A 24,901-nucleotide genomic window follows, 5' to 3' on the forward strand; every position below is an offset into this window, starting at 1 on the left:
TGGTAGAACCGAGTGTAAATTATTATTCATTAAATTGTACCTATAAGATTTTGTCCACTAGCTCTTGCCAGTTGCAATTCCCAAAGTTCATGCACATAAAAGGTAATACCTCCAGGAAATCTTCTTTGAAATTCATTGTCCATGCATCGCAAAATACAGCATCTATTGTATACTATGTTAGACTATTTCATCCTTGCATATTTGTTTTCCCAAAGTACCTGATCATTCCTTAGGAAGAATTATACAATTCGGCTCTTTTTAATTGTCAGAAATTGGGCTAGGTCCTTTATTGTATGGAACCACATGCACAAGATTTGAAGCATTCATTTTCAGGATTACTTGTCCAATAATATACAAGTTTTCCAGAAGCCACTCAGCACTTTTCTTTGGTTTCAAAAGAGTGATTAGAGAAGAAATGCATGTGAAATTTTAGCCTATATTCCTATTCTAATGCATATTATCTATATTTTGGCCCCTTTATTAACCCTTCCTTTTTTAAAAATATCTTTGGCTCCCAGATGATTAGTCTGAAGTTACCCCCATATCCTCCATGTGGCCAAGAGAATTCTTGGCCTGACTAAAGATTGTTTTATACAATGGTAATTATTTCATTGTATTATTTCAACTTTATCTAGTGAAGTACCTGTCCAAGTTTAAAAATATTTCCTGAATTAAACTAATCACAGGATTGCTAATAAAGGGCTTCGCATAATTTAGCAAGAAGAATTACATAGATAGGTATCCTTTTAAAACCACATGTCTCATTTTTATATTTTCCAATCTATTTTTCTTTGTGAGTCATATATTGTTTGTCTCAACTTTGAATCTGGGGACTTAGCAAAATGAATATTTTATCTCTTTCTGATTAACATTTCACTCAGGTTTTTCATAACAGACATGCCCCCAAATGCTTCAGAGTTCAAGAAATCTATTAGCTAGACATGACTTTTACTTCTTCTAGATATCTACAACTTGTTCCTGACTCCAAACATGGACTGATTCTGGAGGAGATACTGAACATGAGGAAGGAATTTTGGCTACCCCAATAAAGTGTCTGCTTTTGCGAAAGACTTGAATAATTTTTGAAAAGAATCATTCCAATGTCCATTGTACCAAGCCATTGGGTTTAGCCAAAGATATTAGATTTTCCAATTTGTACTCTAATATGGGTCCATTCGGTGGCAACCTCTTATGTTAAGTGATCCCTGGATCAGATGTTACCAATCATAGCAAGTCTATGAACAAATTATTGGGTTAAAAGCCTACCCAGGAATTCTGGAAACTACAGTTTGCCAAACTGGCTGCACTCTTAGCACCATATCTGACAGACGGATAATCTCCACTCATTTTCCATTTTGGAAAAAGTTTGTCAATATTACATTGAGATTCCAGAGAAATTGGGTATTTGTCCTTCCTGAGGATGTTGTCAACATCAGGGAAGATAACTAAGCAATCCCCTGGGATCTCACTGTAATAGTGGCAGACTTCTGGAAGTATACAGGCGTCATAGCGATACCTTATATTTCCTGTGGACAGTCTATGTATATAGATACATAGAAAATTTTTTCTTTAAATATTATTTACTATTCATAATCATATTTAAATTAATCTTTTGCCTCAAGCAATGCGATATTCTCAAACATAGTTTAATGAAGACTTCTATAAATGATCTCAATCACTTATGTAATGAGCCGGTTACACTATGAGAGCCCTTGTTAGCTGCTTATTCATATTTGATGACTTAGTAAAGGTCACAAATTGATCCAAAACACAGTTGGGCAGCTTGATGAAAGTACAAGACACTACTGTGTGGGAGTTCACAGGTCAAAGAGAAGTAGCCAGATGAGATGCCCTGAGGCATGGAGTGCCTTCTGTTGTCCTTGCTGACACTGGAATCTAACTCAGTCAAGAAAATAATTTACCAGATGTAGGACCTCAGGATAGAACACAGATCTAATTATCACCACAATCAAAGATAATGCTAATGTCACTCAAGTGGGAACAAGTCCAGCACTCATTTCTACTAAAAGGTGAATTGTGTTTGCTGACCCATTTTGGAAAAAAAAAAAATTCTTGGGTTTTTCCAACAGTATTTTTAGTTTTCAATAGCATTTTTCAAATACTTCAGACTCCATTCCGGTTCTGTGGAAGTACCAACTAGTATAATCTAAGAGTACATAAATAATGCTGCTAAGGTGGTGGAGTGATAGGATAGAGACCTCTGAGACAACCACAAAAATATCAAGGATAGCTATGTTTGATATTAAGGAATATTAGGTAGGCCATGGTTTGATTTATTTGGCCTTTCATGTAGCAGATGAGTGTTTAAACTGGTCTTTTCTTTGGCTCCTTGAATCTGATTCTGGTGGGTAAACTGAGGCAAATCAACTACTATTATTTTGCAATTGAATAGATATCAGTAACCATTATGTCATTGCTTTAGGAATATAATTATATTCTTTCATGGTAATACTTGTAATCTTGTTCCTTTGGTTGGTTGTAAAGGAATTTATAGTAGTCATCATTTCAACAATATAAATATATATAATACATGTCATACACTATATATATAAATATAAACAACACATATATTACATATTTATACATAAATTACTTTACCCAGTGAATGATAATATAGAATGGAAAGCATTATCATTTCCACTTTTGTATAAGAAGAAACAGACTCACCCTAACCCAAAACCAAATATAGCCTCAACTCAAAGTCGCTTTAAGCCAGATCCTGAAGGTGTCCAGCCTCTCTATCACCAACCTAAGGGGATGAGTGATAAACTGAGAGATCAAAGTGGAAAAAGATTAGAGTGTTAATCTATTGTAGATAAAATAACTTCTTACATTTGAAAGTTTTGCAAAATCAGATGGACATGTGAACACATTGTAAGTATCCATCCTAGACCTTGGAAAGGAGCTATAAAAATCAGAAATGCTGAAGCTTTTACTTTATTAGTTTCATGGTAAATCTACCTTTTCTTAATACTGTGTAAGTAAGGATAGCATTTTGGAATGCTAATTCAGAGAGAAACTGAGGAGAGATAATCCAGAAACGAGGAAATCACAGAGGTGTAATCCCACAGCCTTTGTATAATCTCCTCCCGAATCCATGGCTGATTCGAGAACTGTGAATGACCGAACAAGTGTTCAAAGAAACGAGGGGGAAAAGGACCCCTGCAGAGCTGAAAGAGCTGACCAGAAATCTCAACTCCTGCTCACTGATCACTGATCTCAGTGGATCGTGGAGTTCAAGTCCCATCAAGTTAGACAAATGTGGCAAACCCTTAGTGTAAGTATTTACCATATGCTGGGCCATAACACAGTCTCAATGAGTTCAAAAGGATTGAAGTCATATAGAATACATGTTCTGTTTACAGTGAAATTAAAATAGAAATAAATCAGTTATGTCAAAAAGTCATATATTTGGAAATTAAGAAAACATTTCTAAATTAACCATGGGTATAAGAAGAAACTGAAGCGATAAAACAAAATATTTTTAACTACATGAAAATGAACACCCAATATATCCAAATTTGTGGAATGTACCTAAAACACATCTTACAGAGTATATCTTTAAATACTTACATTAGAAAAGAGAAAGGGTTTAAAAATCAATGTGTTGAGATTAACCTAAAGAAGTTAGAAATGAAAAGCAATTAATTCCAACAATAATAAAAGGAAGACTATATATTTTTAAAAGAGAGAAGAAATGCTAAATTTAAAAATAAAAACAATAAACAAGTAAAAATGGGTCTTTAAAATGGTTAAGAAAAACATCCAATATTTAGTTACATTAACCAATGAAGTAGATAACAAATAATCAAAATCAAGGATTATGGAGGGGATACGATTATGGAGTTCTCAGATATTGGTATCATAATAAAGGAATATTAGGTACAGCTAATGACAATAAATTCAACAACTTAGATAAAATAGACTAAGTCCTTGAAAGGTGCAACTTAACAAGCTTAGATGGAATAATTAGAATATCTGAATACTCACATAGTTACCAAAGAAATTGAATGTACTATCAAAAACATTTCCACAAAAATATCTCAGGCAAAATTTATTTCATTACTTGATTCTGTCAAACATTTACAAAAGAAATAACAACAATCTAACCTAAACTCTTTCAGAAAATAGAAAAGGAAAATACATTTTTCAAATTGTTTATGAGGTTAGCTATCTTTGATACTAAAACCTGGCAAGAATATTACAAGAAAAGAATAGATTAATTTTGAAAGTACAGACTAATATTTCTCATTAAACTTGATGAAAGAACTCTCAAAAAATATTAGCAATTTGAATCTGGAAATATATATATATATTTTCATATATTTATATATGTGTATGTAAATAGAATGACCAAGGAGGTTTATCTCAGAAAGCAAGATTTATTTTGAACATTCAAAAATCAATCAAAGTAATTGAACATGTTAAAAGGAAAAAATTATATGATAATCTCAACAGATGTAGCAAAGTGTGTTTGACAAAAGTTAACACTAGTTCATGATAAAAACTCTCAGCACACTAGTGATTAAAGGATCTTAGTTGATTTGACAAAGGCCATCTATGAAAAATCTACAGCTAACATTATATTTAATGGGAAAATATTAAACATTATTCTTAAGATCCGGAAGCAGGCAGAGAGGACCACTGTCACAGCTTTTACTCAACCTTGTACTAGAGACCCTAGCCAATGACTAAGGCAAGAAAAAGAAATTAAACTCATTAGGGTTAAGAAAGAGCAAGAAAAACTGTCTTTATTCACAAAATACATGATTATATACATTAAACAATACTAAAGAATCTAAAAAAACGCTACTAAAAGAAATAAGTGAATTTTGGGCCAAAGCAATCTAAAAAACTAATAATGTTGGGGAACTTACACTAATCTGATTTCAAACCTTACTATAAAGGTATAGCAAACAAAAGAATGAGGAGATCACATACAGATAGACAAATAGATCAATAGAACAAATTTTGCAGAGAAATAAAGTAATGGATAAAAGATAAGTTTCATAGCATATGATGCTGGAACAATTGGAAATCCATTACAAACAAAGGAAGCATGAACTCTTCCTCATACCACAGAGGAAAATTAGTTTGAGGTAAATCATAGACCTAAATGTAAGAGTTAAAAATGTAAAAAAATAAAAAAGAAGAAAACAAAGGAATAAACATTTGAGACTTTGGGGTAGGCAAAGAAAAAATAAAACAATATAAATTATACATTATTTAAAAATTTGTACTTTAAAAAGATGGGCCACATTAGCCATATGAAAAGATAAGTCATCGACTGGGAGAAAATATCACAAAACATATCTGACCAAGGATTTCCATCCAAAATCTATGAAGAATTCATACAACCCAGATATAAGAATGCAAAAAAATTCCCCAAGTAAAGAAGAAATAAATAAAACATAGGCAAAATATTTTAATAGATAACTTATAAGAGGAGAGATCCAAATGGACCACATGCACCTGAAATGATGCTTTATATCATTAAGCTGACTGAAGAATCAAGTGAAACAGTCATTTTGGAAAATAGTTTGGCAGTTTTTTTATAAAGTTACGCACACTTACCATTTGACTCAGCAATTCTCCTATATATTTGCCTTAGAGAAAGGAAAACACCACTGCACAAAGGCTTCTATGTGAATATCATGATGGCTGTATCTATAATAGCCAAAATTGGGAGAAAACGAAACAAATGTCCATCAATACACGAATGAGTAAAAAATTGTGGTATATCATTCAACAATAAAAAGAAATCAACTAATGTTACATACAAAATAAGAATTAATTTCAAGTCACTGTGTTGAGCAAAAGAATCAGGCACAGAAAAATACACTGTCTATGATTCCATGTACTATATGAACTTCCGTGACAGACAAAACTAGTTAAGGTGGTAGCAATCAGAATAGTGGTTAACTGTGTTGGGGTGTGGCCAACTGACAGTAAAAGGAGTATGAGAGAACTTTCTGAAGTATAGGAAATGGGATATTTCTTAATAGATTTACAGATTTGTCAAAACTTATCAAAGCTTATATACATGTTAAGAATGTGCATTTTACTTTACGTTAATTTATATATAAACATTTAAATGAAGTTCACTTTCTCCCTGTTACCAGAAAAGGAGAGAAAGATGTGTAAGGAGAAATATGGATGATCATAAATAGATAAAGTTCCAAGTCTACGTGTGTGCTATGAAGAAGACAGACTATTCACAGACTGTAAAATTACTGCAAAGGTATGCAGCATTAATTGTACTTTCTCATGAAAACATTTCACAGACACGAAACCAGTGTTTATTCTGGTAAAAAAAAAAATACTTGTATCCATAGTTTTCTGCCCAAACTAAGAACATCTGTTGAGGTTCTTTAGTTTTTCTGTGTTTTGAAATTTCCTCATATTTGCAATGTGAGAGTAAATCTTTTAGAATGTTAATGTACTAATGTTGTAGGAATTTGATCTCATTTGGGGAATATTGGTTAGCTGGTCAGCACATTTTTTAAAGGTTTGCCTAAGTTTTTTAATGTAGAGTGTTCTGAAAAACATTAGATTTTGTCCAGTAGCTTCACCGTCAAAAGAAAAGTAATCAATTTGTCATGAAATTTAACCACCTTTCATTCAAAATGGAATCACTCCACACCATCCAATCTATGAGTTTCTGTAAGGTCTCACTGTAGTCTCTTGAAAGGCATCCCACAGTAGCACTATATAGATATATGAAAAGATACGTTTGCTTGATAGGATGACTGTTTGAACCTGGGGTAGAAATAGTCAGCAAATATTAGAAGTGTTTTTATTTTTTTCTGGAGTTTTCCAGTGTTCCATGGGTGGAACAGTGTCCTTGGTGGCTGAAAATGCTTTGAGAAATTAAGACCAAAGAATAGCTTTTGAGATTGAATCCTATCACACATCTTATCCATCGCTTCCTCTCACAAAGCTGAACACAAGATCAGAAGTATTTTTTCCTGTTCACCAGGTGGAAATTACAAGCTATGACAGCCTTCACTCTAGCAGGTTTTCTCAACTGCAAAAGTGAGCTTTCAGTCAATAACTGGGAAATCACTGAAGTGTGTGCCAGGACCATCAGAGGCAACAAATTGTTAGGCCCAAGGAGCAATGGATATTGAAAATAAGTTCTATGAGTTTGTTCAGGGATTTAAATGAGGGTGTCACATCAATGAAGAAAAGAATTGGTAGTTAAGAGAATAATTTATTGATCTTGGAAATGAAAAATATAATTACTGAAATTAAAAACAATCAATAGGTAGGTTCAGTAGTAGAATGGTTATGGCTAGGGAAAAATTAATGATGTGGAAAATTAGAGGGAAGAATTTTTCCAGCACACAGCACACCAGGATAAAATGGAAAGTAAACAGGAAAAGGTGAAGAATAGATATAGAGGTGCTAACCTCTCTATGTCAGAGTTTCAGAGTAGAGAATAAAGATAAAAATAGTGATGCAGTTACCGAAGACAGGAAAGTCGAGAGTTTCTACAATGAAAGGAAGATAGACCCTCAGATTATAAGACTTCATTGAACAACAATCAGGTTAAAAAAATAATAACTGCACATATCAAAACATTAAGACAATTTTTTTCAAGACAGGGAGAAAATCCTAAAAGCTGGCAATATATTAACTACAGAGCAATTAAGGATTGAAATGACTTCAGAATTAGTTTCATCAATATGGATTAAGAAAACAATGAGCACATTCTAAAACATATTTAAAATTTTTTGATTTCATAAATTCCACCTCCAGACAAATCGTTTTTTTCTCTACAAGTTGAATGATTAATGACATGCTCAGTAAAATATTCAATAAATGTATCTCTCCCACTCTCTCTGAAAGACTCTGGAAAATGTGGTCCACTGAGGATGAATAGATGAATCCAGAAGAAAGAAAATAGATACAAAAAGCAATGTAAAGCAAATAAATTGATGTACTCATTTTTGTACAAATAAATATTTAAAAGAATACATGTTTTTATACTAATCTATAAGCAAAATGAAAGTATGAGAAGGGAGGGCTATAGAAGCAAGTAAAATTGTGATGAGGTGCTTGCCTTGAGATATAATGTTCATAAGCTCTTAGAAGTGTTACGATTATTGGTTTGGCTGAGAGTAAAAGAAACTCAAAATTGCAATGGCTTAGAGCTAATGTCCTTCTCTCCTGCCACCACCTTACCTCCAGCATTCTCAATTCACTTCATGTTTTAAGGTTTTGGTTCCAGTTCCAAATATCCACGTACACTCCATCCAGCAAGAATTAGGAAAGGAAAAAGACGGGGTGGGGCATAGGGAATTCTCCAGTGGTCTTTGAATGGAGCCAACACAAGATGCTTTGACTTCAGTCTCTCTGGCAAGACTTTAGTCAAATGGCTTGGCAACATAGACTTGCACCCTGGTCTTTGGGTGGCCAGCTGCCAACCTAAAACTCAGAAGATATATTACTATGGAAAAGAAGAATAGTTATCCCAGAACCCATAGCCCTTTCTGCCACAATGTAAATGCCAAACAAGATAAAGAAAACATAGAATGAAGAGAACTTAAATAATCCAATGGGGGACTGAAAAGCAGGGACAAGGACCAAAGAGAAAGTACAATAAATAAAAAACACAGATGGACTATGAAAATTGTCCCCACGGACATGTCTAAGTTTTTAATGTTATTTGGTTTCCCTGAGCATTCAGCATTGTTTATTTTCCCCAATTTCTATCTTCCCATGAATCCTGGGGCTGTATTTTCAGTCCTCCCCACTAAACTGCGATCAACTTGAGATCAGTATTAGTATTTTATTCTTCTTGCCATCACTTTTTTTTAACATAGTAGGCACTCAATAAACATTCTTGGAAGGGTTGTTAGACTTGGTAAGTGTCTGAGACGTTGGGCTTCAGAAGGCCAGCGCTCACTGACGCTTTAGAAATTGACAGAAAGGGGGCCATGTCATTTAAGCCTTTTTAACATCAATAGTGCCTATTTCCCAAAGGACGAATTAAAAAGATTTTGTAATCCAGTGAGTAAACAAGTTCTTTGATTTGGCTTATACAGTAGATGCTCTCTAGTAGATAGGAACAAATGCTGCTGCATTAACTTTGTCTTCAGGAAAATAGCTGTCATTGATTTTTTTCTAATATACCCAAACCCTGAGAGCTTATGACTTTTCTCTTTATATAGTGCCAATATGATTTACTCTTTCTTGTACAGAAAGTTGTAATTTTAGAGGGCAAAAAATGAATAGATTTTTGAATAAATACAATTTCTAGTGAATGAAATGAAAATAATGCGTGATGGAATGGCTCCACACATTTTTACGGTAAGTCCCTATAATGTATGTGTGTATTTGAGTGAATGTGTGTGTGTGTGTGTGCGCATGTTCACATATTTGTATATAACCTCCGCTCTGGTGAAAGGCATATCTCCCAGATTTTTGTGAAGAAATAAAAGTTCACTCACTCTTATTTCTGGCAGGGTTGTAATGCGATATTTCTAATAAACGTAAGGCATGAGCTTCGGCGTATCTTTTCCAAATAGGAAAGATACTGAGGAGAGGCTTCAAGGAAGCCTTAGCTATCCGGCACAGATGGAAACCCTGAAGGGACAAAGGACAGGACAGCCTCGGCAGATTTGTGTTAACAGAAAGTTCAATTCCTTACAGTATACGGGAACTAGAAGGAAGAGGAAAGACAGTTTACGGTGGGGGTTCTGAGTTTGTCCTGCTTGTGGCAGTGATTTCAAGAGTGAATCTATCTGTCAAACTCAATGAGTTCTACAGTTTCAATGGGTAGAGTTTAGCGTTCTTTAATTATTTGTCAATAAAGTTTAAAAAAGTAAAAGAAAGCTTTTACTACCCTGCCAAAAAGCCTTGCTTGGATTATATAATCAAATCGTGAAAAAACTAAGGACTCATCACTCCTGATTACCCCTAAGGTGGTAAAAAGATGGTCACAATGTGCTAGGGGACACAATGTGCTACTGCAGCTGGTGGGGGCAGCAGGAGGGAGCCAACACTCACTGATATGGTCACATAGGGATTTAAATCTAGCATTATCCAGGCCACTTTTCTTATTTTCTATAAGAGGAACACAAAATACTCTACTTAAACACGTACTTATCATCTTAATGGAGCTTATTTCTCTTTAAAAAACTAAAAATTATAAAATGTAAGGATTTGTTCTGTCATTTCTATTTTTCCTTTTCTCCGCCTCATCCTTTCCCATCATGCTTTCTGCACATCCTATCCTTCCCTTCCATTCCATACAAATTTGCTTTTTAATATACATACACGGATTTAGAAATAATTATGATTACCATTATTCATATGATGTGATTACAATGTACTTACATTTCCTGGCTATGCCTGCTGTGAAGGCCTAGAATTAATGTTATACTGAACACTCAGATATTAATTTCTACTTACCATCCCCTACTAAAATCAACCATTATTCCCTGTAGAAGTGTCTAATTCCAGGACTGGAGTAGAGATGAATCTGGACCACCTTGTTGTGCCGGAAAGTAAGGAAGTAAGTTTTCAAAGAATGACTGAAACCAGTCGAAGCATAGAAGAGCCCCTTTGAAGTGGGACCCTCCCACTCCGTGGCTAAATCTGGTAAAATTTAAGCATCAAAATAAATAATGATAGTAATGGATTAAACCCCATTGAATAAAATAGGAATCAATGATTTCATACTGAAAGAAATCAATATTAGTTGGCTAGGATTACCATAATGAAGTATCATAGGCTGAGTGGCTTAAAGAACAGAGAAATTTATTTTCTCATAATTCTGGAGGTTAGAAGTTCAAGATCATGGTGTGGTTTCTTCTGAGGCCTCTCTCCTTCGTTTGTAGATGGAAGTCTTCTCCCTGTGTCTTCACATGGTCTTCCTTCTGTGCAATGTCTGTGTACTAATCTCTTCTTATAAAGACACCAGTAATATCAGGTTAGGACCTACCTATATGACTTCATTTTAAATTAATTACCTATTTAACTATCCTATCTACAAATACAGTCAGATTCTGATAAACTGAGGCTTAGGACCTCAACATATGAATTTTTGGATAACACAACTCGGTCCCTAACAAATAAAAAAGAAGGCTCTTTAGCAGAATGCCAATTGAAAGAAAAAGTATAAACAATGACAGAAATAGAAAATCTTCATTTGGCAAGTATCAGAGTGATTATTGACTTAGATGGTAGTTGTCAATGGAGGCTAAGGTTGGTGGGTGGAGGTGTAGTGAGGAACTGAGGAACAGGATACAGGCTTAATCTTGGAATATTTCCCACCATAATAATATTCAATTCCAAAAGGAGAAATGGTGGCATTTTAGTGAAAAGGCCTGGAGAACACCAACATGTCCAGGTTGTCAAGGTTAACAATACCTCTGATGGGATAGGGCAATGGTGGCCCACAGATGTGATACACTGAGAAGAACAGAGCATCATTTGAGTGCTATTTTTGCAAATAAAGCATGGTTTCATCAGGACTCTGGTCATGAGAAACATTGGACGGATCCAGTTTGAGAGCCTTGATATAGAACATTGATATAGAATAAAATAACGGGAGATCTGAAAATAGGAAAAAACTGAGGGACGACTCCATTTTGGAAGCAGATGAGAGACAGACCACTAACTGTGACTTGTGCTCCTGGATAGGATCCTGAACCAGAAAAGAAAATCCCTTGCTGGGACCAGTGGAAAAATATGAATGGGGAATGTGGATTGGAGAGTGGTGTTTATATGGGTATTATTAAGAGAGTGTCTTTGGGGAAAAACACAAGTATTAACAACTTGCTCTTGAATGATTCAGAAAAAGGACAAATTGATGATATTATATGTGTGTGTAGTTCATGTGTGTGTATTTGTATATGAAATGTGAAGTGTTAAAAGTAGGAATGTATCAGTGAACAAAGATGTGAGAAGATCTTTGTATTGTATTTACAAATTTTTGTTTATTTTTTACAGCTTTAACAACCAAACTTCTAGTCAGAGTACTTTTCTCACTAATTTTTGCCACAAATTCATCCATTAATCAAAGGGAATTTTGTTTCAATATATTTTTCTTAGCTTACTCAGAGAAATTTAGTAACTTCAGGATTCTGTCCAGTTTCCTCTTAATTAGGCTAATTGGACCAAAATTAAAACACTTCATAAATTATTCTTTAAAATTTAGTAACAATTATATAATGATCCAAGCTGATGCGCTGTTGTCAGTAGATTTTGGCTGAGAACTGAAGTGAATAACAATGTAGTATTAAACAAGTGTAGCAAATTCATTGGAAAAAGTACCAGAATTCCTGATTGTTGTCTTTAATGGAATCATATCTGTTCTTGGAAATGGATAAGAGTCTTTTAGTTCCAGCAACTAATTAATAGTTAATCCATATCTACCAACAATTCACTCTGACAAATTAAGACAAACAATATTTTGGCCACCTCAATTATAAAATGTTTTTCAAAAGTAGATTAAATAATGGTCCTTGTTCCTTGGGAGAAATTCCTCAGTAGTGCTGTTATCACACTGACCAGCATTGCAAAGCTGTAGTGTATCTTCCTCTTTGTGTGAATTCAGAAGGATCATCTTTGACAGATTAAAAGAAGAAATGTAAATTCTATCTAGTGTTCAAATTAAGGTTTTAAGCTAGGCTGGTATACTAAAGAATTAGGTTAATGCCTGTTTATGAAAGGAAAGTAATGATTATTCAATGCGTACTTTCAATATTTGTTGACAATGTCATCGTATTAACAGAATGGGAAGACTTTTAGAAATCCAGAGATGCTTAGAATTCTATAAAAATGAGATAAAAAATCACTGATAATTATTTCTTTTATTTCGTTTGCATCAAGGTTGTTTTCATCTTCCAATAATTTGCAAGATGAGGGCAATCACCCTACTGATGGAGAGAAATTTTTATTTGAGATATCTGTTTACAGATGGTTCCTTAAAAAGTATTAGTGTTATACTCAAAATATCACAATCTGGATAGAGAATGTACACCTAAAAATAGATGTTGCATTTATTTCTCTTCAATTTGCCATTCATGATGAGGCTGGGTATCTGCTGCTGCTGTTGTTGGTTTTCATGGATTATCTCATTGAGTTGCCACTAGCACAGAATGAGGTGTTCATTATTATTATCCTAATTTTAAAGATGAAGAAACAGGATCAGAGAGACCACGCAATGTCCCTAAAGTCACACAGCCAGAAGTAAGGGAGCCAGGATTAACTTCATTTAACTTATCAATATGTAATTTTAACCATTTTGATTGATTTTATTACTTCAAAAATTTAGGAATCTTTATTCATTAAATGGATAAACCCCTTACTGATTAATTTGATTAGTTTGATTTTAAATTCGTGTAGATATCCTTAACTAGAGAAATCTTCGTAATGTTAAAGAATAATCAATCTTTTCACTTTTGGACCTGACAATGTTATTAATATTGACCATGTCCTAAGAATCAAAGTTAAATACTATTAGCTCACTTATTTCCTATCATTAATGTTCAGTTTGGAAATGAATAGGGAAATAAAATATGCTTTTTTAACATATGCAATGTATCACAAAATATAACACATATTTTCTGTTAGAATTAATTGACTTTTCCAAACCATAATTGATTAATCCATATTTAGCTAAGCATTAATTATTTTATTTTTTTGAAATGTAACTTACATACAGGAAGGAACACAGATCATGAGAGAGAACTAGAAGCCTCTCCTGCACTCTCTAAATCACTGCCTCCTTCTCTCCAAAGGTAGTCATCATCCCTGGACTTATAATAGTTTGCATTAGTTTTGCCAGTATTTGGAATATAAATAAATATCGTGGTACATTTTTATATTCTATTGAGTCTGGTTTACTTCTCTCAGAATAATGTTTATGAGATTTTTTAATTTTAAAGGTCAATCAATGAAATTCACTGCTTTAGGTGCCAGCCCCATGGCCGAGTGGTTAATTTGCACGCACTGCTTCAGTGGCCCGGTGTTCGTGGGTTTGGATCCTGGGAGCAGACGTACACACTGCTCATCAAGCTGTGCTGAGGTGGCATCCCACATGGAAGGACTAGAATGACCAACAACCAGGATATACAACTATGTACTGGGGCTTTGGGGATAAAAATGATGCAGTTCACTGCTTTAACAATATGAAGGGGCAATAAACGATGATATCAATAGATTCAGGAAAAGCACTTGACAAATTTCAAACCATAGTTCACATAAAAATTTAGCCAACTGGGAGTAGAAAGAAAGAATTCTTAGTTAAACTGTATACAGATGTTCCACAATATTCAATGACTCTTCATTTCCCAAACCAGTATCACTTACAGTGTTAAATAGTAAGCTGCTGAGCTGAGTCAGTCTCATCACTGTTATACTATGTTGCTATATTTTTAAGTGGTGAAGTTGATATATTTTAATTACCAATTTTATAAATTTTATTTAAGAGAAATTCATAGTTTCTTAATATTATTTGAAAACTGTACTAGTTTCCTAGGGGTGCCATGACAAATTACCACAAGCTGGGTGCTTACTACCAGATATTTATTATCTTACAATTCTGGAGGCTGGGAGTCTGCAATCAAGGTGTTGGCAGGGCAATGCTCACTCCATAGGCTCTACGGAAGAAGCCTTCCTTGTCTCTTCCTAGCTTTTGGTGGCTTCTGGCATTCCTGGAATCCCTTGGCTTGTACACACATCACTCCAATTTCTGGCTCTGTGGTCACATAGCCTTTGACTGTGTGTCTTTCTGTATCTTCACGTGGTCTTCTTATAAAAACATCAGTCATATCCTAATATAGTATGAACTCATATTAACTTAATTAATTATATCTGCAAAAACCCTATTTCCGAAGAAAGGTCACATTTGAAGTTCCAGGTGGACATGAATTTTTGGAGGTCACCTTTAAACCCAGTAAAAAGACTTTCCACTGAAATTGAGGATTATGTTTTTCCATTGGCTTTGCTTATCTTCAAAAGTATAGACAGTATTTTTTTACTAAATGAAGGTAATAGTGAATGATTTCATGAAAGAAGATTCAACATTAATGGCATGTTCCACTCTCAAATACTCAGTTTTAAATGTTAATAGTTATAGTTAAATTTTATAATATGCCAATAATTTGTAAAGAAATAATTATTTCTATAACTTTACCATAATTATTTCTATGTTTTATTATATATTTGTGAAGTGTTTTCAAATTTCTAGGTGTCCTAAGGTCCTTAACCCTAATGTCCTCTATACAATGATGGATTAATATTACTGGATTCCTGTAGTCTATAATTACTCCTAACCTGATTGTCCTGAGCTAAAGTGATAATAATCCACTGTCGTATAAAATGGTATCGATTGTTATTTTTCGTTAAGATTTTGCAGGCTTCTTTGAATATGATAACATACAATATTTGAATCTAAAATTTGTCATTAATTTTAAAATAATAAGGTTAATTGTCTTACTGTGACATTATTTTAGCAGCTTATTCCATTTTGCCCAAGACAATTCTTAGACAGATGTGCTCTTTTTTTTTCTTTTTTTGAGGAAGATTGGCCCTGAGCTAACATTCATGCCCATCATCCTCTACTTTATATGTGGGACACTTGCCACAGCATGGCTTGATGAGTGGTGCATATATCCGCACCCAGGACCTGGGCTGGCAAACCCTGGGCTGCTGAAGTGGAACATACAGACTTAATTGCTGCTGCACTGGGCTTGCCCCTAGACATGAACATTTTGAAATACATTCTATGTATATTTTTGATTTTTAAAAATAATTAAATACTCTCTATTATATAGAGATAATATTGTCATAATATTTTTGTTATTAAATTATTTATCAAGGCAGAATGCATTTAGGAAAGAAGGGAAAATAAAAGTGTGCCCTTTCAAACAAAATGATGTCTTTAGCTAAGCTAGAGTAGAATTAATTATGTAGTTCACAGCATGCATTCTACCCAATAGATGCCATTAAAGTTCAGAAGTAATCAGTGGAAAGACAGACAAAACTTTTAGATGTTTATTTTCCTGTTTTATTGATTTTTTAAAAATTCTAGTGTATAAAACAACAGCAAATTGTTTATTTTTCCTTAAATATCAAGTGACTGGAGATTATTTACTCAAATTGGTAAATAATGAAATAAATAAAAGCTGATGAGTGAGTGCTTTATTTTGAAGGTAACCATTCTGACAAAATGAAAACACTGTCATTGACCCCACACTAATTATGAAAATTTTTACAACATAACACATAATAATAATTGGAGGCATTTTGTCATTCATTACTAAAAGATACATATTCGATTTATCAATATATCACTGAATTATGCAAGCATTCTCACCCTCCTCTCATTGAAAATTGTTTTTCTATTTTACTTTCTTGTTTACTGAATTGACTTCTAAGGAATATTTAGTAACTCTGAATGACATGCTACATATTTTATTTCTTTATTGGACAACGTTATCAACACATAATTACTTGGGAATATATTCTAAAGAATAGCTTTAGGATAGTCATTTAATTTTTTATTCTTAATACTCGAGGCAAATTTATGTTTCTTAGGGCAACCTGCTCTTAAATTTCATATGCCCTTAAAACTAAGAAGATTTTGGTTAAATATAACACCAAGCTGCTCCTTGATGTAGCTTCTAAGCTTCAAAATTACTCTATGTGCCTCTGCTAAAAAAGCTCTCCAGAAAGCTTCAGAAACATATGATAACCCAGAGTTTACAAAATCTTAAGGTTATGACCAGGCTCTACTGTTTTTAAACTGAAAAGTTACAAATGAAACTCTTATTATAACATCTGGAAAGAAAGTATTCATATTCCAAAGAGACATTTCTTAAGACAATACTGTGTACAAACTGCAGACTTCAGTTTCAATTGTCCAATGAAGGAATACGTAGATGAAATTTCCAAATATAATTTTAATCCTGTGTCAAATCAAGCAGGAAAACCAATCTTAAAATTTGGTTAAATTAAACTGTTGTGTTTCGAAAGGAATTCTTTCATACAGAAAGAAAACTATTCCATGAACAACATAAAAACTCAATATGTGATAATTTGCTTTCCAGGAAGATGGAATAGACATTCTTTTCCCTCTCCTTCTGCTAAGTACAAGTAAAAATCCTGCACATTATACGTAAATTAAGCATAAGAAGACTTTGGAAAATATTCCTTGGCAAATATTCTCCTAAATAATTGTTTCGGAAGGCAATGATTTTCTTCAATCTGTAGAGTTTATTGATTGATGCTTTTAAAAGGATTAAGTCCTTCCAAATCTTAAGATGATTTACCTATAAAATGATTAGGAAACTGATGGCAATCTTAAAATTAGATAATGTTCAAACCGCCCCACACATTCTAATTTTAGTTAAGTTTTAGTTATAGGTAAAATGAGGGTTTGTAGTCAGGCATGAGCAATTTTCTCATCATTGAGTTGTTGAGAGAATAATAAGTTCAGGCGAAGAGTCACCGTACATTCATTCCTCAAATATTTATAGTGTCCTCTTTGCTTTTAACATGCCACTTGTTATGCTGAGTTCTGGCACAATGGGAAGAAGAGAGCAAGATCAAATGCAAAGACAAGACCCCAAGCTGCACAGAAGGTAATAAGGAATTGAGTCCGAGTGGAATAAGGTATAGCCTGGCAGGCTGGAGTGAAACATTGGGACAGGTGAGACTGGGCCTAGATTCCCACAAGCTGAGTTCCTGGACTCACGGATGAGTTCTTCCTAAGAGACCAGTTCTCTCACAGGGAAATAGAATAGTTCCCCTGTCCTGTGAATTAGGGGTGGAGGATTGGGTACTTCAGCTGACAGCCACAACCAAAACTCCCATGAGTTTTAAAATCATATATAAAAGCTTTAAGCTTTGGAAGTGTAACGGTTGGTGTAAAACTGAGTGAAAATCTGACCTGTGTAAGAAATTTCTGCTTTTATACCTCTATCTGCCATTCACACTATCATCCTATTTTCAAGAGACCTTAGGAAACTGAGATTTGATGTTCTGAGGAAGAGAGTGCCACAAACTGCCATTTCCAGACTTAATCATAGAGAGAATACTTTCCTTCCAAGATCTTGAAAAACGTTTTTATTCTTGCTCCTAGAATAATCAGTTTCTCAAGGAAGTTTGAAGAATACACTGCTTTGAAAGACGATTATAGAACGCACTGCATATTTTAAATATTCAGGATGATAGTATAGCTAATAATAACCTTCAAGTTTTTATCATTAATTTTAAATTGTCTAGGAGAAAAGAAATGCATACTCAGCAGTGGTAGAACATCACTATTTTATTTACACATATTTCAAGGTAATATGGAAAAGTCCACTCAAGCTCTCTTAACGGCCAATTAAGAGAAATGGCACAGTGGATAGGATCATATGGAAAGAGAATACAAATTAAAAGTGGTAAAATCCTCCATACTAATCATAAACAGTATGGCATATTAAATATGATTTCTACATCTAATTCTTAGAAATAGGTAACCAGTCTTGGACAAAATGATAAGATAAAACCATCAGAGACCCTTCTATTCAGACAACTTAGAAAAGGTAATTTCTTTCTAGTAGATTTTAAGCTTACCCACTCAGTATTTAGTTGGTCTTAATTATGCAGCAATGTAAAGTATTTCTTTTTTTGACATAATGCAAATGATTTTTTAATTTGTAAAAAATATAGGTAAAATTGGTAAATATAATAATTGGTTTAATAGGAGATCGTATGATTTTTCTATTCCCAAAGTAACATTTTCTCTATCTTTTATTATTTATTACTATTAAAAATAGAGACAGATATAACAAACGTCTCTGAATTCTTGCAACAAATAATCAAAGTTAACAAAAAGTTTGTTTTCTATGATTATTAAAACTACAGTTTGGGTCCCGCCTGGGGGCGCAGCAGTTAAGTGCGCACATTCTGCTTCAGTGGCCCGGGGTTCCCCGGTTCCAATCCCAGGTGCGGACATGCCTCTGCTCATCAAGCCATGCTGTGGTAGGTGTCCCACATATAAAGTAGAGGAAGATGAGCACGGATGTTAGCTCAGGGCCAGTCTTCCTCAGAAAAAAGAGGAGGATTGGCAGCAGTTAGCTCAGGGCTCATCTTCCTCAAAAACAAACAAACAAACAAACAAACAACCTATAGTTTACTTTGTTGCTCTTCCCAAGACCATTCCCTTACTTTCCAACCCAAAATTGAAGTTGATGATATTTTATTATAGTGAATACCTTTATACATTTTACTAAATACATATATAACTAGATATGCTATATTTGGTTTTGTCTGTTTGTTTTAAATGGTCTACTACATTTATTCTGAAGGAGTGTATCACTATTTCCAAGAATCCACAGTGCTTCCTTTCAGTGGATTATGCATCCACTTCTGTCTCTGTGTGAATTGCAGTGTCGCCCTGCACTTTTCTCCCCAACTAGAGTCACGTTTATCTGTATGATTTGCTCTCTCCAAGCTGAAACTTTAAGTGATATTGCATGTGTCTGTTCTTGCTCAGTCACAAATCAAGGTAAGGGCTGCTCCTTTAGCCAGGTCTCAGGATAGAGCACATGGCCCACAGAATGAGATGTGAATGAGAAAGAAACTTCACTGTTGCAACGACACTGAGATGTAAGGCTGTTTGTTACCTCAGCATAACGTGGGAAAGATGATGATTACACCTGTCTTTCTTAATCTGCTTTTTTCACTTAAGGTAATGTTTTTTGAGTATACGTCGATACAAATAGCTTTAGTCCTGGGTCTGGCAAAACAAGACCCACACACCAAATTTGGCCTCCATGGGTTTTTGTACAGCCTGGTTTTCATATTTTCAAATGGTTGAAAAAAATTAAATGAAGAATGATGTCTCATGATGTGAGAATTATGTGAAGTCTGAATGTCAATGTCCACTGTAAAGTTTTGTTGGAACATAGCCACACATTTATTTACTATTGTCTACGGCTGCTTTCATGTCACAACGGCAGGGTTGAATAGTTGTAGGAGTAGAGATTAGGATGTGTCTTCATGCCCTTCAAACTCAGTTACCCAGTCTTCTAATATATATGTTTGTTTTGCTTTGTTTTTGGTGAGGAAGATTGGCCCTGAGCTAACATCCATTGCCAATCTTCTTCATTTTACTTGAGGAAGATTTTTGTTGAGCCAACATCTGTGCCACTCTTTCTCTATTTTGTATGTGAGACACCACCACAGCCTGCCTTGATGAGTGGTGCACGGGTCTGCACCTGGGATCCCAACCTGCAAACCCTGCGCAACTAAAGCAGAGCATGTGAACTTAACCACTAGGTCACCAGATGGGCCCCTCTAAAATACATGTTTTAACTTTGACTAGACCCTCTTCACTGCAGGGGTGCTGACTACAAACATTCTGGAATCTACTTTCAATGCCCAAACACAACAGAACACTTGAGAAACCCCTGGGGAATGGAGTCCTGGGGCCAGCTGTTCTTTGCTTTCTTCTTTTTCCTTTGTCTCTTCTCCCAAAGAGCCATCTCTGCTTCGCTATTTTTCCGCTGGCCATGTCTTTGCTGTCTGCCCTCTGCTTCGTCCCTATCTAGCCCAGCTATATTACAAAATTGTACTCCCTTATTATTACTCTATTTTGAATTCTGTTAATAAAAAATGTGGAAAGTTGCTTATATATAAGTGCCTGCATAGCGTACTTGATTTTGCCACTTGGACTGTAAAACCTAAAATATTTATTATTGACCATTTATGGAAAAACAGAAATTGCCAACCCCAACTCTAGTTCATTTAAATTTAACTATAGTATATTTTTCCATTGTATAAATATGTCTCAAGTTATTTATCCATTTCTCTACTGATGGGCTTTTGTTTCTTTTCTAATGCTTAGCTTTTTAAAATAATGCAGTAATGAATATCCTTATTAAGTCTCTTGGTACATATGTACATCTTTTACCCATTATGTGTGAATTAAAAATAATATTAAATATTAAAAATACAAAGAATCATAGAAGTCATGAGAGTAGTACTATTTCATATTACTTTTGGTCAAATGATGTCCAAATTTTCCTTTTGATTGTAGATGCTATCTCACCTGAAAAGTACATGAGTTACTTTCTAAATTCTCCTTGTTATAATTAAGTCAATAGTGTTTCTTTTTGCCTTTGTTTGTTTGGCATGCTATTCCTGATATGCACAAGTCTTTACATTTGAAGTTTTGTGTGTATATACGTAGACTTGTATATAAGTATATATATATATATGCTCATTTGAGAAAAGCCACTCAATCCTCAACTTTTTTCTGGTAGCCTTTAATTATTATTAATAAATCATACAATTTTACTGTGACCTTACCACTTAATTCTTCTTACAAATTGTACTATAAAACAATTTTGAAAATATTTTGTTTCCTCTTTTGTCTTAGAAATGTATACAATTATTAAAATTAAATCTACTAAATATTTTTAATTAAATTTAAAACATTTAAATTTAAAAAATGCTATTTGTCATCTAAGCCTCTAAATATGTTTTTGGTGCAGGAAACTTCAGTTTTTACTTTATCTTGATTTATACTTACAACTTGAGGAAAAGGATAGAAAAACATATAGACTCAGGCCAATTTTTAAAAAACTTAATAGCTCTAATTATTTCAGAGTAGAAAAGTATAGTCAGAAACAAATCCCTAAAGGAAAAAAAGAAAGAAAAAAGAATAAATGTTCAGAAGGAAATTAAAGATTAGGAAAACTGGAGCTCACACACACGCACACACAAACACACACTCACAAAGACTCACAATCTTAATTGAAGTAATTTTGAAGGCCTGAGATTAATATCCCTAATCACTGGCATTCTAAATATGGAACTAAATGCCTGACATAAATGTTGGATAAAATCTTGTAATTTGTTTTTGAATTCTGAATGTTAGGTATGACAGCATTTTTAACAATTGGCGCTAGCCAGCATTTTTCTAAAGAGTCAGAACTTGTCTATAAGTCAAGAGATATAAGCTCACTATCTATAATACTTGATATCCAAAAGAGACGATGGTTCTATTTTATTGATGCAAATTACACAAAATGCAAGGAATCTCAAACTTTACATTTCCACAGAATAATCTAATAGCTGAAAATCTAGGCCAGATCTCAGCAAACTTTTCAGCAAACAAAGGTCCAAATACTAAATATTTTAGGCTTTGCAGGCCAAGAGGCAAAATTGAGGCTGTTATATAGATCTCTGTCACAACTACTCAGCTCTTCCATTGAAGTGTGAAAGCAGTCACAGAAAACACATACAGGAATGAATATGGCTGTGTTCTGACAAAACTTTGTTAATAAATGTGAAAATTTTATGATAATTCTTTTCTTTCTTTTCAACCCTGTAAAAATGTAGAAGCATTCTTTGTTCGTGTGCGGTATATAAAAAAAACAGGTTGGAGGCTGAATTCGACATGTGAGTGGTATTTTGCCAACCCCTGATGGAAAACCTCAACCAATGAGAAATCCTGCAACAGGGACAAAAGTCAGAGCTGTAAGATTCATTACTGATTATTTTAGAACTTGTTGATGGGACAATCTAGACATGAATTTTGAGGCTGCTGCTTTCTCACCTGTGTACCCAAGGCACATGGCTCTATCTGTAAGTTTCCCAAATATTGGCATTGAGTACTGACTTCCTGGTAACTATTTGGAAACCCTCTTAGTTTAGCTACCATAAGAGAAGAGAAGGTGTGCCCTTCTCCACTGAGTCAAAATTTCTACTTGAGGAAACTATCTCTATGGATTTTCAGAGCGAGCACTCACATTTCAAGAGTTATTTAATCTGTATCTCTATCTCCCTAAAGGATACTATAAATAAACAAGACCACTCTTCTTTTCCTTACCTCTGCAGTAGGTTGAATGGTGGCTCTCAAAAAGATATGCCCACATCCTAATTTCTGGAACCTGTGAATGTAAAATTACTTGGAAAACGAGTCTTTGCACATGAAACAAGTTAAGAATCTGAGATGAAGAGATCAACCTGGATTATAAAAGTGGACCCCACATCCAATGGCAAATGTCTTTACTTGTCTTCTGACAGAAGAGAAGACCATGTGAAGATGGAGGCAGACATTGAAGTGATGCAGCTACAAGCCAAGGAATCCTAACGGTCACCAAAAGCTGGAAGAGGCGAGGAACAACTCTTCTCTAGAACCTCTGGAGGGAGTGTGGCCCTGTCAACACATTGGTTTTGGACTTCTGGCTGCCAGAACTGGGAGAATAAATTCTATTGTTTTATGGTATCAAATTTTTGGTAATTTGTTACAGCAGTCACAGGAATCTAATAAACTTCTTCCACAACCCTGAAATACCACCTCTGATTTTGTGAGCATCTGTGAAATTAAATGGAAATTAATGCAACCCTTTTAAACCACTCAAAGAAAGACAGTTAAGACGTGTTAAAGGGGCGCAGATGAATCACGTAAACACCAGCTTTTGACATCAGCAACTCTTCTGAATACCCTGGAACAAACAAGTTTCTAAAGTATCAAACAATGAAAGTTTATCAACTTAGCAAAATTGACAGAGTAAGGTATACTTTCCATATTTAAATAAAAAAATATAAGCTCCTCGAGAGAAGATTCTGCGATGTGAAAAGCCAAAGATAGTGCCTCCATTCTCTAGAAGGTCCACTTGTGCTTGGAATCAACGAGTGAATCTTGGGAGCTACCATAGTTATGACATTTTTTTACTCTTGTCTTTTTGCTTAAGGTGAGTTATAGCAACTAATTTGTCTAAGTGCTTTCCAAACCTTTTTCTTTTGACCAGAACTGACATTCTTGAGTTTTTGGAGTATATAAAAATGACCCTAGAGCCTAAAATAGACTTAGAAATAAAGAAATGCTGCTAATTATCCTAAAGGCCTAAGACCTTTCCGTGTAACTTTCTATTTCAAACACCAAAATGCTTTTAAAATTCCTTCAAATATTTGCTTTATTTAAAATAGTTTATAAATTTGAGCAGGGATATTAAGGGCTTTCAATGAATCAAGAAGTTAACCTTTTCAGATCTGGTTTTTATTTTAATAAGTTTCTCTGTTTATATGTTAAAAGAAGTAACAATGGCCTCCTTTTGTTATTGCCATTGTTGTTCCCTATAGATTAATTGTGAAATAAATAGTTAAAAATCAGTAACCAGAGACTTCTTAGTGTCTTTACTTTTTAGAGGAAAAGAAACCTTTCACTGACAATTGACAAGCCCAGTTTGGCCTATGCAACTGTTCTTAAAAAACCGGAATTTTTCTTTAATCCCAAAAAAAGAATCCTATGCGTGCTAATATTGCAGTTAGGTGGGATAGATTAACATTATTTTACATGATCTTAACACTACAATGGCCATTTTTTTCAAGTTTTGTTTTTAATTATAAAAAGATCTTTGCTCCATAGGTAACACCCCTATCATTTCTAGATCTTCTCTTACTTTTCTAAATGTCTTGAAGTTTCAGGTAAATAGTTTATAAATTCCTTCCAAATCTGACATTCTATAATTTCATAGTCAGAATGTTGTATCTCTTAATAGTTTCAGATATTAATATCTGTAATCAATCCATGTTTACCTGACACTTGAAAACTTCTTTTTCTCAATTGTTCAAATTAATAGCTCAGTAATTTAGAGGAACAAAATGACAGACTAGAGAATACAGCCAGAATACCACTGACACTTCTATAATAGTGTCAACAGCAATAATAAATGCTCAGATCTACATTTTCATTTCTAAATAAAACATTTTCATTTCTAAGCTTTTCTTAAAAGTTGGCAAGATGTCATCGCTTTTGGTGGAAAGACAAACAATTACACGCTAGGTAAGGTCAGGCAAGTCATTGCTAACAGTTAAGGCATTTCCTTTGAATTACAAGTACTAATAATTTTTAAACACTTCC

Source organism: Equus asinus, chromosome 10 (genome assembly GCF_041296235.1).
Source record: "Equus asinus isolate D_3611 breed Donkey chromosome 10, EquAss-T2T_v2, whole genome shotgun sequence".
Classification (NCBI taxonomy): Eukaryota; Metazoa; Chordata; class Mammalia; order Perissodactyla; family Equidae; genus Equus; species Equus asinus.